This window comes from Microtus pennsylvanicus, chromosome 4, assembly GCF_037038515.1.
Source record: "Microtus pennsylvanicus isolate mMicPen1 chromosome 4, mMicPen1.hap1, whole genome shotgun sequence".
In the NCBI taxonomy this organism is placed as follows: domain Eukaryota; kingdom Metazoa; phylum Chordata; class Mammalia; order Rodentia; family Cricetidae; genus Microtus; species Microtus pennsylvanicus.
The window spans coordinates 136,777,328-136,792,504 of NC_134582.1; the positions used below are offsets into that span (position 1 = coordinate 136,777,328).

General features: G+C 47.0%; 1 pseudogene; it reads left to right on the forward strand.

Annotated features, from left to right (window-relative positions):
- The first annotated feature begins 448 nt into the window (after positions 1 to 448).
- LOC142849081 (uridine phosphorylase 1 pseudogene) lies at positions 449 to 2,194 on the forward strand (annotated as a pseudogene).
- The last annotated feature ends 12,983 nt before the right edge of the window (positions 2,195 to 15,177 follow it).

Genomic DNA, 15,177 nt, shown 5'->3' on the forward strand with positions numbered 1-15,177 from the left:
ATGGCAGGGAATTAAGTTTCCCTGGGTAGCCCGGAATCCAGCTGCAAGTCCATTTTAATGCCTGGCAAGGGAAATCAGGAAGGGAGAGCTAGGGATACAGTCCAATGGGAGAGGGCTGACCAAACATACAAAACAACCTGGGTCTCATTGTTAGCATTGCAAAAACAAAAGAGCAAATACAATAAAAAGGGGGGATTTGGGTGACGAGCCACCTGTCTACCTTCTGCCCACCTGTGCTAGTCAGTATTCTGCTCAGCATTTGGATGGGACACATGGCATTTGAGAAAGACACACTATGGAGTGGACATGAAAATATCAAGGGCATTTTTATTTCTTAACGTGTAACTCCAGGCAATGGCTTCACAGTTAGGATGACTATCTAAGCTATCCCTGTGATGTCTGAATAGATCTCTAAAGTTCATATTCAAATGGCCAATCAATACGGAAGATGCCCATCATCATCAGCCATGCAGAAAGGCAGGTGACCCATTGTAAGTGAGCCCTTCACACCATTGGCGGTGGGAGCCTATTAAGAAAAGAGTTTAAGAGATGCTGGACTGGAGAAACTCAGTGGAGAAACCCTGGCTGCACAAGTGTGTTGTGATACACACCTGTGCCTCCAGCACTTGGAGGACAGAGAGCAATAGACTCCCGAGGTTGTTGGCCAACTAGCCAATTAGAGAACTCCTGGTTCAAGGAGAGACCCTGTCTCAAAAACTGAAGCAAAAAATGATAGAGGGGAGAAGATACTCAAAGTCAACCTTTGACCTGAATACACACACACACACACACACGATAAATAAGTAAAAAACAAACAAAAAGATTTAAGCCACACATATTGGTGCACACCTGTAAGCCCAGTATTATTCCAGTATTCTGGAGGTTAAAGGATTAGTTCGAGGTCAACCTGGACTACTCAAGAAAACCTTGTCTCAGAAGAAGAGAAGAGGCTAGATCATCAGAAGTGCTGGGTATGGAAAGAACTGAAAACTCACCCTGGCAATGAGATCAAAATGGCACAGGTCCTTAGAAAAACTTTAACAGAGATTTATTATGTTTTATACTCTGATTTACACCTCTATAAAAATGCATTGTGCTGGCTAGTCTTATGTTAGCTTGGCGCACAAGCTGGCGTTACCTGAGAGGATAACTGAGAAAACGCCTCCGTAGGATTTGGCTGTAATAGGACCACAACAGGATAGCCAAGAACTCCAGTGAGAGCGCTTACCAGTGGGGTGGCAGAAGCCAGGCCAATGACATGGGCAATTAACACTTGCTAGTAAAGATGAATGGACTAAGGGGTCAACTGTGTGACTCAGAGGACCACACTATAGCATCCAAGTGAGAGTCTTCTCCTTTCTTGTTTTGTTTTGTTTGGTGGGTGGAGGTTGCAGGGCAGATGTGAGGGGATGGGAGATGAGTGGGATCAGAATGCATGATGTGAAATCCACAAAGAATCAATAAATTTTTTTTTAAAAAAAACTTGATAGGAAGTTCCCAGATGACCCCAGTGCCAATCAACTTGAAGAGCTCTAGCGACACAGTGTCCTCTGCTTTCAGTTCGTGTGTGTAGGTGGAAGCCCTTCCCGGATGAGCACCTCCATCAGCACGGCATGGGCATCCCTTCCCCTGAGATCATGTCGCATGAACTCATCAAGAAGCTGTACCATGCCAGGTGCTCCAAGCACTGTCATCCGCATCGGCACTTCCGGAGGGATAGGTCTGGAGCCTGGCTCTGTGGTCATCACCCGGCAGGCAGTGGATGAGTGCTTCAAGCCAGAGTTTGTGCAGATTGTCCTGGGAAAGCGGGTGGTTCGCAGCACCAGCCTGGATGCGCAGCTGGTGCAGGAGTTGAGGCAGTGCGCCTCCGACCTGAATGAATTCCCCACCGTTGTGGGCAACACTATGTGCACCATGGACGTCTATGAAGGGCAAGGCCGTCTGGATGGTGCCCTCTGCTCCTGCACGGAGAAGGACAAGCACGCCTACGAGCAGCCCATGCCGCAGGCGTCCGAAATATTGAGATGGAATCTTCATTGTTTGCCACCATGTGCAGTGCCTGTGGCCTGAGAGCGGCTGTGCACCGACTGCAAGGGGACCAGATCACACTCCTCATGACATGCTGGTGGAATACCAGCAGAGACCTCAGCGACTGGTGGGCCACTTCATCAAGAAGAGCCGCGGGAAGGCCTGAGGCTCTTGTCCTTGTCACCCAGGACAAGACTTTGCAACTTCTGGCCAATAAATCTATTTTTCATATTTTTTAAAAAAGATTCAGCTGTACGACTCTTTTTTAATTAGATGGGAGAGGCCCAAGGCCAATGCAGGTGGTGCCATCCTTGCGCTGCTTACCCTGGGTTCATACGAAAGCTGTAGGGAGCCAGCCAGTGAGCAGTAGCCATCCGTGGTCTCTGTATCAGCTCCTGCCTCCAGGTTCCTGCCTTACTTGAGTTCCCGTCCTGACTTTCTTCAATGACGAACAGTGATGTGGAAGTATAAGCCAAATAAACCCTTTCCTCTCCGACTTGCTTTTTGGTGTTTTGCCACAGCAATAAAAATGCTGACTAAGTCATACACATTCACATAAAAACATATACGAATATTTTCATAGCATTATTATTTCTGTCAAAATGTAGAAACAAATTCAAATGTCTGTCAGCTGGTTTGATACATTTACATAAAGATATGATACTTGCGTGGCTGGCTGAGATGGAAGTGAAAGAAGCCAGTTACAAAGACAGACATTCACATGGGTCTGTTGGCGTGAACTCTCCAGCCTATATTCAGAGAAAGAAGAACCATACTTGCCTGGAAATAGGAATGGTAGCCTCTGGGACTGGCAATCAAGAATTGCAGGGTTTCACTGGAGGTGATAAGATAGTGGGGGGAAAAAGACTGTGGATATGGTATGCGGTGAGTGTACTAAACACACCAAATGCCCCCAGTTTGCACACACTAGATGGGGCAATTGTCTGGTTGGATGCCAGGTTTCAGACCAGACTGGCTGCTGGGAGACCCCACAATAGTCACTGATGCCAAGCAGAGCGCTGTTAGCTGTGAAGGGGACCTGCTTTAGCAGTTACGTGGCAGCTGTGTGGGCACAATAACAGGAGAGGAAGTGAGGCGGAGACAGCCAGGGAGAAAGTGGGTGTGAAAAGTTGTGCAGAATGAGGTTGTTCTGAGAAGCTGCTGCTTGTGCTTTGCTCTCAGTTAGTCCCGCAACACCTACGAATCCAGATCTCTTGTCCCCATCTGCCTTTCCTTTCCAAAAATAACCCGAAAGTAGCTAGGAAGTCACAGTCATGAGAGGGACTGGTACCTGGGTTCTTTCTTCTCGGGAGAAAGAGAACAATAACTTAAGCATTCATTTCATTGTTCTTTATTTTATTGCAATTAATTAAAAAAAATTCTAGTTCAAAAAGACATGAAGTATAAACTCACAAAATAGATGACGAATTTCCTGATATGAAGTTTTGCCTTAATGATAAAAGCTGGGAAAAAGTCAGTCCTCAACAAAGGAAGCAAAGCTTTCTGTGTACATGTATGAACTCTGCTCCCGTATTTCTGGTCTTTTGACATTTGCTACTGGGGGCCTGTATACATTAGAAGTCGTCTTCAATTACCTAATTTCTGACATAATTTCTTACATCTCAATGATGATAGCAACAGGAAGCCAGCAACTGTGCATCTTCTTGCATCACATAAAATCATTTAAATGTGAATGACAAATGTCGGTGTTGATGCTGAAGATGCTTAGGCCGTCATCATACCTTCCTTGCATGAAAGCCCCGCAGGCTGGTATGGTGCCAATGAGGGCAGAAGCAGAAGCAGCCAGGAAACTGGCCTCATTACCGGACAGCCATCCCCCACAACAGATGCAGTCCCACCCAATCAAGAGAGTTTGTGGACAAAGGAGAGTTAAATCCCACAGCCATTCCCAACCCCCTACCCTTCCCCAGCATAGCTGGAGCCTCAAAGGGGCCAGGTGGTACAGAGAACGGTGATGCCAGCAGCCTCTGGGAAAGGGCATCTTCAATCTGCTCAATCAGGAGTGTGAGGACTTCTTGTTTCCTTTTGCCAGGCCTCATTTTGGTGGGGCAAAGGTGCAGACAGAGCACGTGCTCTGTGAGGCTTAGCCCAGCTGGAATGAATGATGTCTCTGACTGGGAGACCCCCCAGGTGGCCAGGTCTTCTTCTCGGCTCCCTTCTTTGGGTCAGCCCCGCAGGTCCATCCATGCCTCAATTTCCTTCAACTCTAAATGAGCTTAATAATAAAGAGCATTAATTTTTGCAGAGTGAGCCACTGTGAGCCCAATGCTTATTCTTGGTGACTGGCATATGGAAGGACCTGTGTTAGTAGTGGTGACGATGGCCTCACCGATAATATTTTCATCCTTCCTCCTGGGATTTCTAGCTTTCACCTCTTTGAAACAACATCTAGGCATCTCTCCTCATGGTTTGGATCTTAGGCATCCCCTTAAGACTCGGTTCCCCAAGGAAGTGCTACTGGAGATGTGGACCCAGTAAGAGATGAAGTCTAGTGGAAGGAAGTTTGGTCATTGAGGAGGGAGCACTTGAACCCAGCTCCTTCTGTTGGTTTCAGCTTTTTAGCCACAGCTAGTTGAGAAACCTCCTCTGTCACTACCCTATGTGGTACTCCAAGCCATCACCTGCCCAAAGCAATGGGGACAAGCAGCCATGAACGGAGGCTTCTGAAGTCATGAACTGACATGACCTCTCCCTTTTTAGGTTGTTCACAGTGACATGAAGCTGACTGACCTCTTCAGGGATGTAAATGAGTTCAGATATACATGTGAAGCAACTTTCTTTATATCATTGTTTTGACAAGTCAAGCTGTTGCCTCAAACTTTTTGGAAGCTCACAGACTTGTGTCAGTAAACGTAGGGTTTCAGCTTTCAAACTGAAGTGTATAGTCATACCATTTATACTCTACCTCACCGGGGAGCAGCAGGGGATTGAAGAAGCCGTTTGTATTGTCCTAAAGCTCAGCCTCCCATCCCCACTAACCGTCAGAGCCTTCTCCCACTTCTGCATCTCAAGATTGACAGGTGAACCATTTGCAGCCAAGATTTACGTTTTGAATAATGCCCTCCTAACACATGCACATCTAATCAGCACCCATGTGAATGGGCTAGGTTGCAGGAGGAATTAAGGATAGCAATAGAACCTTTATGCATTGCTAATCCACTCAGTGTAATATGGGGACATTTCCTCTGTGCTCATGCTAGCACTGTGCAGGGGTCTTAGAACAGAATAGGGATACAGATGGGATGTGATTAGAAAAGGGGAGTCAGAAGGATGTGCTGTCACTAGCTTTGGTGACAGGGGAGAATCCTTCTGCATCTCCTTGCTGCTGTAACAATATGCCTCAAACTGAGCAATTTATAAGAAAAAAAATCACATTTGGTTTTCACAATTCTGGAGGTGGAAAATCAAAGACCAAGGCACCAACAGACTTGGTACGGTTTCTGAGATGATGTCTTCTTGTTGTATCTTTACCTGGAAAAAAGAGCAGGCTCAAATGTTACTGTCTTCATTTCATGTCTTCCAGTTTAGCTTAGCTTCTGACCCAGGAAGTGATGGCAGGGTGCACTGTGAGCTTTAGGAATTCTAGACTTCATCACAGAGGTTTCCCTTGGTCTTTCTTGTGGAGGAAATGACTGAGCACAAGTGTCTTCGAAGCTCTTTCAGGGGGCTGTTTTTCTGCTCCAAACAGAGCCCAGGCTTCCTGCTCAGGGGAGAGTAAACTGTGGTAACAGCTCTGGGGACCATGTTGGCACTACAACTGTGGATTCTAAGATTGTGCTTATGCTGTGACCCAGAATTCACACTCCTGGGTCCACACTGAAAATGTCCGCATATGTGCACCCATCGATGTGGGCAAGTATACTCACAACTGCTACATTTATAGCAGTCTGAATCGGAAACATCTGTCTCCTTTCTCAGATGCTATCATCTCCTTCTGCACCCTAAGGTAGTGAAATCCTTGATTATCACCAGGGAGTAGACATGGGTGGACAGTTCTTGTCTTTGATAGATTGTGTCCTTCACTCAAACTTTCTCACAGTGCTGTTCAAATTGAAAAGTCAAAGAAATCTAAAAAGAATTTAAGTATCATTAAGATACTGTAAGGCTGTCCTTTCGAAGTTTCCCCACCCTGAGCACACATTCGGTGGGGGCCAGGAGGCGACAGAGTAGAATAAGCATACACCCTAGGCAGGAAGATAAAGCAGGCGGCCAAAGTTTTAAAGGACCCAGCTCCTGCAGACGTTACCTTCAGCACCAAGGCCAGCGCACCTGTCGGGCATGAACCTTCTGCTTAGCCAGCGCGTTCTTTATTGCTTTTTGCCAAAGAAACACACTTTCCTAACTTCCGAATTGGGCTTCATTAATTAATTTTCCCACGTGGTCTTTGGTGCCAGAAGGGTATGTTTTCTACGAAAGATGAAATGATCAATTTATTGGCGAGTCCCCTTGCGTATGTGTACACGAGACACACCAAATGGGCTGTGTTTACTGAGCTCTGCCAGCCCCTCTTTTCACAAGGAGGGAATTAAGAGCACCTCTTGTGCCTAGTCCTGTTAAGAAGTGATTTCTGTATGGGATGAAGGAAAGGAGGAACCCAAATGTTCGGGGCTCTGATTTTCTGGGATTTCTTTTTCCAAAGATCTTATCCTTAATGTTTATGGATAACTCCCAGTTCTAACAAACGATAACGCTTCAAAGATTGACATTCCTAGAGAAGATTAACAAAAGTCCTATAAGGGGACAGATCAGACATTAGCTGTCTCTTCGAAGAGTAAGAAACTGGGCCCAAAAGATTGCTGATTGCCCTTATAGTGCAGCGAGTCGCTGACTATGCATGGTAAATAGAACAGCCAGATTTCTAGAGAATGCCACACACACCCCTTCCCCCGACACACACACACACACACACACACACACACACACACGCACACACACACAACACTGGTCCTTTTCCGGCAACATACGTAGATGTACTACTGTCTCCGGCAGTCATAGTTCTTCAGCCCTTGTTCCAGTCCAATTGTTTGAAAATAGAGTTAGAAAATGGAAGCAGGGCGTCAGCGGGTAGGTGAGGCTACGAATCGCTGCGGCGTTCGGGTTTCCATTTTTACAAGTCGAAACCCACTTTGAGATGGCTGAGTGACACCCCTTAGCCCGTGGCACAGCTCCTGGCCTCTGCGGGGGTCCACACAATCTCAGTGCATGCAGCTGCCCTGGATCGCCAGTCGCAGAGCTCAGGGCCAAACTTGGAAAAACGAGGGTGGTCGCGGTGGCGGCACTCGTGCCAGAGACGCCCTGAGCGCAGTGCTCAGGAAGAGGCCACTTCACTCTGGCGGGTTGCTACTGCCAGTCCCGGGAGCGTGTGCAGCCCGGAAGTTCTGGGGCCCCGCTCCAAGTCCAGAGTCTGGACAGTACCAGGAAGAGGGGCAGGGCTCCCTAACCCTCCCGAAGTGCATCGGGCGCGCGTCCATCTGATGAGTATGTTTTTTCCTCTGGTTAGAATGACAGTAACTTTCGAGTCATTCACTATGAGAAAAAAAATTCTAGTCTTAAAAGGAAAAAAAGAGAGAGTCGTACTGTAATTGTGAATTGTAACAAATGCAGACTTCTGGTGCCTTCCTCCGCAGCATGTAAGACAGTAAAAAATGTGTCTGGTCTAAGCGCACCCCCTCCCCAAGCCCATTGTTGAAGTCAACCGCTAACAAAGGGGATTTGTGAATATTCAACACCCAGTCTTTCAGTTGTTATTTTTCCGGAATCCTTGACTTGGCTTTTTTTTTTCCTCCAATTTAATGGGCAAATACCTGTTTTAAGTTTTTAAAGAACATAAAAATCAGCCGCGAGCGACCATATAATTTGATTTGCCAGGCAATCTGCAGAGCGATCGCACATCATTTATAATGTTCATTGAGCATTTTGCCTAATTGTGTCTTTCTCTGAAAGGGCAGCGCACCCCCTCCCGACCACGAGCGGCACAAGTGGCGACATTCCCATGGAGTGGCCGCGCAGCAGCTTGCCATATTCAGCACGGCCTGCCCGGACGTGTGCTGCTGGCCCCGACGACCGGGAGCCTGACACTAATAGCTCGCGGCTCAGGTACGTGCGGGCGCCACATTCAATTCACAACCGGCCACGCTTGCAGGTGTCGCCTTTTGAAACTGCCTTTCAGGCGGCCGCTGTTCACTTCTGGCTGCGCCACGGGTTTTGTGGCAGCGCAAGAATGGGTCTGATTATTTCCGTGCCCACATGCAGCCCCCACACGTTCACACCCCCGACAGACTTCGGCCTTCCCTGAGCCAAAAAGCCATTTAATTAGTTCTGGGACAGCGGAGAGCCCGTGTGGGCGACAAAGCCCGGCTCCCCAGGTAACCCCGGTTCCCCGCGGCCCCGGGAGGGGGCGCACGACGCTAGAGCACTGGCCCCGGCTGCTCACGCTGTTCCTTCTCGCCACGGTGCCTCTGCCCTCTGGACAACTTGCTCCAGCCTATAGCTCGCCCGCCAAACTTGATGATTTTAGCCTACGTCTGCCAAAACCTCCAAAGCTGCCTGATCCCGGACGCTGTGCCTCCTTCCCACCTGCCTTTAAAGCCAGGACAGCTTGGGAGAGATGGGTGGCTTAAGAGCGAATCTGAGCCTCCACTAGCCATGCCCACTTGGCAGTTGTGACTCCAGCGCCAATGCCTGCTTCAAACACACTCGCTAATTAATAGACCGGACAAGCGACCTGAGCCACATGTTCGGCGGATGCTTGTGCTCTGAATCCGGGCTGCCCCCAAAGGGGATCACGCTCCACCCTTTGGCTCTGCTGGGGTCCAGCACACTCAGGAGGGAGAGGGACAAATGCGCTACTGGGCCAGATGCCGACGATGTACCTTTGGGGAGGAGTGGGCGTTGGTCACCGGACCCGGGTGAGAGTCCCGCCCCGCCCGATCGCCTGATTTCCGCGAGCGTCTGAACACCGCGGCACCCCATTCGTTCCACTCGCTGCGCTCTATGAAACGACGTCGGGCGGGCAGGAGGCCCGGCTGGGGGAGGGCCGGGTGGTCCCCACTCCCCGCCCCCGCCCCGCCGGCCTTGCCCCAGCACATGTGTTGCGATTCCCACGGACTGGCGTGCTCTACGGCTGGAGGCCCGGGTGCCCGGGGCCCCGGAGACGTGGAGGACACAGAGGGGTTTGTACACACGGTGACCTCCGCGCTCCGACTCTGAAAGGGCCTGAAAGGAGCCGTTTATGGTGCATTACCAGTCAAGGGCTCAGGTACCAGCGCCTTGTGTCGGGGAGCCCGGGCGGCCGCCTGTGCTGCAGGTGTCTGTTGTACAGTACGCTCGTCGAGGGGTGGGGGAGGGCCGCCCGCCACTTGCGCTTTGACTTCAGCATCCCTGACGCCTGGCTACAGGCAGAGGCTGGGCATAGGAGAAAAAAGCTTAAGGTGGTGGCAGCGGCCAGGAGAGCGCCCTGGAATGGGATTTGAGCTTTTGCCTATCTAGAATGAGAGGAGAGGGAGACCACAGGCTAGAATCTCAGGAAGTTAGTGCTGTCTCAAAAGAGACACTTTTGACCTTGATTAGATCCTTGGCTGCTTGCCTGGACTAAACTTGAACTCTTGCTGGTCTTTCTCCCTGTGCTAAGATGGGCCTTCCTCCGCCCTGGCGCGGCGTGTTTGATCGCTGTATGCAGGTAGTCAAGGAGTCCTTTCTACAGTCAGTCTTTCTTTGACCAAAACAAACTAAAGGAGGTTCATGAAGGCTGTAGTGACCCAATGTGGGTCGCTCCTGTGTCCCTTGGTGCCCTCAACGACCTCAGAAGCTAAGAAACCATCCCTTGGATTTGACTTCTAAAGCAAAAAAATGCTTTCTTCTCTTAGCAAGGGGATTACAGAGAGTGTTAATTTCCTAGGTCACAATGCACCCCCAAAAGTTCTTATGTGATTCCATACTTTTAAAAAAATACACACAAAATACTTCTATGGCAATAAGAAGCTTTAATAAAACAATGAAGTGTTTGACGACTCTCAGGACTAGTGTGAGAGCAAACTTTAGGCGTCTGGAGATGTTCCTTTCCTTGTCAAAGTTCCTGCCCTTCTAGTGTAGAACTGAGTTACTTTCTTAACACACCACAAGTGGACCCTTTCTAGAGAGATGACTGTGAGGAGGGTAGTTTGTAGGGGAATAAAGGGACAGAAGGATGAAAGGCGATCTTTCAAAGGGGAAGAGCGCTACCGCATCACTTCACAACTATTTGTCCCAAATACATTCCCCAAAGCAGCTGTTCTTCTTTGTGTCTTCAGCACTACACTGTGGCCCATACTCTCACACTGAAAATTTGGGTAACCCCTTTCACCAGAGGCTTCCTTGTCCCCAAATTCAGCACAATTCAGAAACTATATCCTTCCTGAATTACAGAACCTAGTCTGCTAGTCATCCCCACACTGAAGGCAGGATCCTCACTCCCATGTTCCTCTTCTCTCTCATTTCCAAGTCCCACATTCAATATGTCACAAATTCAACTCTATCCCTCTATCTCGGGAATATGGATTCAACCTACCTGGGCACACAATTGGCCTCAGAAACATATTCATAGTTTCCCGACTCTTTTGTTTCCATCTCTTGATTGGTCTCCATGGTGATATCATTTTGCTTCCATTGATCCTACACATTGCAGTCTAAGCATACTTCCCTAATGGCAAGCTCAACCACGCTGCTCTTCTACTCTGATGCTCTCTTCCCCTGACTCTTCTCTTGGGTTCTGCCACAACCCTGAGGATGCCTCCCCCATAGTGGGTAAACACTCTACCACTGAGTTACATCCCCAACCCAATCCCCTGGTGACTACTACATTATAAACATGCACTCCTTAATGCCACTGTGCTAATGAATTACATATGTCATGAAGAATGATATGAGATGTGCAAATCTTAAAAGAATAAGATAAAAATATGGATGGTAGATCTCGTATTTTTTTTCTTCCTTCCAGCTGCTGTTTATCTGCTCTAAAGTGGCTAGTTGATAAAATGCTAACCTTCATAGCAGGGCTACTGCAAATTTCCTAGCCCTAGACTAAAGGTCTTCCTCCTCCTTCTCTCTTCATCCTTAATAAAGTTCTGTCTGCCTTCAATTGTCATGGTAATCATTGCCCGTCTGTTCCTTGATTACCCCCACACTACCTTCTGTTCCTAAGAGTCTTCAAACTCTATGACAGAAAGCTGCTTAGTGTATTCTGTTATGGATGCTCATCACAGTTGCCAGCACGGAATGGTCATTGAATAAATGTGTGCTGTGCATCTTTAAGACAGCCATGTTTTCTGTAAAATGGCCCCAAAGCAGATAGAACTGGTCCACAGGAAAGAAAAAGAATTAAAGGTATGTGAAGCAATGACAGGAGGCGCAGAAGAAGTGGAGAGCGTGGAGGTGTTCTTTCAGATATGGCAGGCTAGCTGGGACACCCATGTGAACATGTCAACACTCTACCATAGAGTTATAATACCCAACCTGACCCCATGGTGACTTCTACATTATAAACACATGCTGCTTAGTGCTACTATGCAAATGAATTACATATATCATGAAGAATGATATATTCCTCCTCCTCTCTACTCTTTCATACGAAGTAGCTTTTTTTAAAAAAGAAATCAAGACAGCAGTGTATCTCTGACAAAGGCTGAACACAACTGGGTATGGATTAGAGGCTTGGAAGCTAATCAATACTGGACACACTGGTTCCTTCTGTATAATAATGTTCATTTGTCTTCCAGAGAGATTTACAACTGGTGGTTCACAATGACTGCTCCAACCCTTCCCTTGCCTTCAAACCAACAGTGAAAAGGGAGAAAGGGACAGCATAGGCTCAGCCCTTCGTCAAAGGCTGACTCACATGGGAACCTCGTATCTGCTCACAGCCTCTGAGTTTCTCAGCTACACTCTAGATTATAAGTGTAGTTTAGAGAGTGTGATTGTTATTCTGGGTGGCTACATACTAAACTAAAACTCTGGGCTTCTATTACTGGAGAGGGTGGAGACCAGGGGGGTGTTCATTCTCTATCATACTTGCTATCTTTTCCTTCCCATGGCCTCCACATACTCTACTCTGATTCTGATAGATCTGTCTCTCATCTCATAGTCCCCTTGGAAGATTTAAGAACGTCATGTTGGTATCCACTAGAAGATTTCAGACTAGCACACATCCGTACAATGTGTTATACAGTCACACAGTGTGGAATTCGATTTGCAATGCATAGGTATGCCAAGTCAGGAGATTCTGTAGTGGTTGTCCCCAGATCTCAATGGCTTAACAAAACCACCGTTTTCATATAGTTCAGGCAAACTGTTACCTTTTCTGTAATATTTTGATGGAGATCTGTGACCATCATAGGTCCCCAAACTGACAGACAGCAGTGTTTCCACAATCATCTCAGAAGAGGGACTCAAAGGAGGTCAGCTGTGTTCTGCCTCCTGAGACATCCTTCCTCCCCAAGTGGCATGCCATTTCCATTCTTTTTTTTGTCTGTTTGTTTGTTTTTCAAGACAGGGTTTCTCTGTAGCTTTGGAGCCTGTCCCAGTAGTCTGAGTGGTTCATATGGCTGCATCTCGTCTTAAAGGGATGAGTAGCACAGGACATATTGTCTTGTAGAAGTATTTCTGCCACACCGTCTTCCACAATCTGTGAACGCAGAGGAGCTTTGGGTTAACTTCTAGTAACCTTTCAAAGTATCCACAAAGTACCCCAAGCCTGTTCAGCTCCAGGGGAAGGTGCTGTTTGCGTACTGGAGATACAACCACAGCATCAGTCCCTCACACCCTCTTAGACTGCGGAGGGAAATCTACAGCAGAGAAAGCTTTTGCACCTAGAGTATCTCATGTTACACTCAGGGGTCTTCCTAGGCGTTTCTTCTTCCTTCTTCGAGTTTTACAATTTTGTATTCAGGCATGGGGGTGCCAGACTTCTGAGGGAAAATCCCAAGGATTAGAAGCATGTAAGAATAAAGAAAGACCCCCCCCCCTTCCCTGTTGTTTTTGTTTTCCTTTGAGACAAAATCTTGTGGTATAGCCCAGTTTAGCTTCAAATTCATGTTTCAGTCTCCCAAGATCTGGGATTTCTGGCATGTGTCACAGAAATATCTTTCATATGACGTAATTCTCTGGGAATAGACTGATGAAGGATAACTACTAGGGTTGAGATTCAGGGTATACAAGAGACCACCTCCCTCACAACTCCCCAAACACTTCCAAACAAATTCAGTAAATTTTAAAATTCTGTGTTTTTTGTTTGTTTGTTTGTTTGTTTTAAATTCGACTCCCTAATTTAGAACATTACCTTGAATGCAAGGACTGTGCCTGGCCAGGCCACTGGGCTGCTGTGTAGGCTGCTACCTTATGGTGCAGCTGTTTCCTCTGCTGCCTCTTGCTGAGATCAATGGCCCCGAAGTAATTGGCCTTTGAAGAGGGCAAAAAGGACAATTTTGAGCACCGGGCCTTCTTTGAGGACACGGGTCTTGGTGGGTTATCCATGTGGTCATCACCAGGCCACTGCCCTTGGGAGGGGGTGGATGGTAAAAGGCTATTGCAAAGCATTGCGCTTTGCTTGGCGTGGAGACTTCACTCTCCTGCAGATTTGCTGGCACTTTCTCTAAACTGGGTGGAGGAGTCTGTGAACTATTTCAAGCCACTGTGTTTGACACACACTTTCACCTTCTTAGGAACACATTTCTGCTCCTCTCCTCCATGGCCAGGCGTGTTTGTATGGACATGAGCTGGAGAGTGAACTCAGGTCCACACATGCTACTGAATCACACACCCAGCTCAATATCACTGGCTGTAGGAAGTCTCCCACACCCCCATTCCTATCCGATGGAGCCCCTGTTTCTCACCAGTGTCCCTTACTGCACTACACTCTAATTTTTAGGAACTCCTTTCTTGAGTCGCTAAGAATGCATTAAGGAGGGAATCTTGAGGAGACGACATCTTTTCCCTGTTTCCTCCCATTTAACACAGTGTCTTGAATAGAGTTGATTCTTAAAATGTATTTCTTAATAAGACAGCTTAATAAGTAAGTCTTAAAGCAGTGTGTGCGTGCTTATGCATATTCACACACACACACATGCATGTGGAAACTCTGTGAGTTCGAGGCCAGCCTGGTCTACAAGAGCAAATTCCAGGACAGGCTCCAAAGCTACAGAGAAACTTTGTCTTGAAAAAAAAAAAAACAGTTGTTCAGGGGTACAGAAAAAAAAAGGTAGAATTTCTATAATTTTGTTACTCATTTTCTTAAAATTTCCTTTTGTGCATGTTTAAAACAAACCCAATGAGGGGCTAAGGAGATGTCTCAGGACTTAAGAACACTGAATGCTCTTCCAGGGCCCAGGTTCAAAAGTCTCAGAAGCTACGTGGCAGGTCACAACTATCTGTGGCTCCAGTTCTAGGGGCTCCCATGCCATCTTATGGTCTTGGTGGACACCAGGCACACACATGCAGCACAAACTTATATGCAGATAAAACGCCCATACACATAAAATAAAAAATAAAATAAAACCAAATAATTAAAGCATGCCCATGAATTAGCAATTACGTATATACTATTTAAACACAGATTTACAAGACTACATTTGTAAAAAGGCAATGAGGTGTGTCAGACAAGGTTACTTTCCAACCCTTTTTCTCTCTCCCTTTTTTGATAGTTTCCAATGTTTTAACCAGGAATATGGCAAGTAAACTTAGAACTAAGTCTCTCTGCTTCCCTTGCAGCTAGATTTGTCCCTGTGCTAACTAAGACACATGGCTGCCACCTGAATTGTCACCTGAATTCCACTCTGTGTGCATTACCATGTCGTGACTCTAAACTAGGAATACAGGTCATAGAGCACCGTGCTTTAACCAATCTCAACTTCAGATATTTGCTACTTTATCCAAAAATAACAAAAAAATTGAGAGACAACCAACCTATTTTTTAGATAGAATTTTGCTATATAGCATAAGCCAGCTTCAGTCTCTCAGTCCTCCTGCAACAGAGTCCCAAGTGCTGCGATTACATATAGGGTAGAAAACAACAGACTCTTAAAGTGTTGCCCTTGTATAGGCATGGCTCAAAGTGGAACATAACAATGGGAAAGAATGCTAGCTCTTTGAATACTTGTA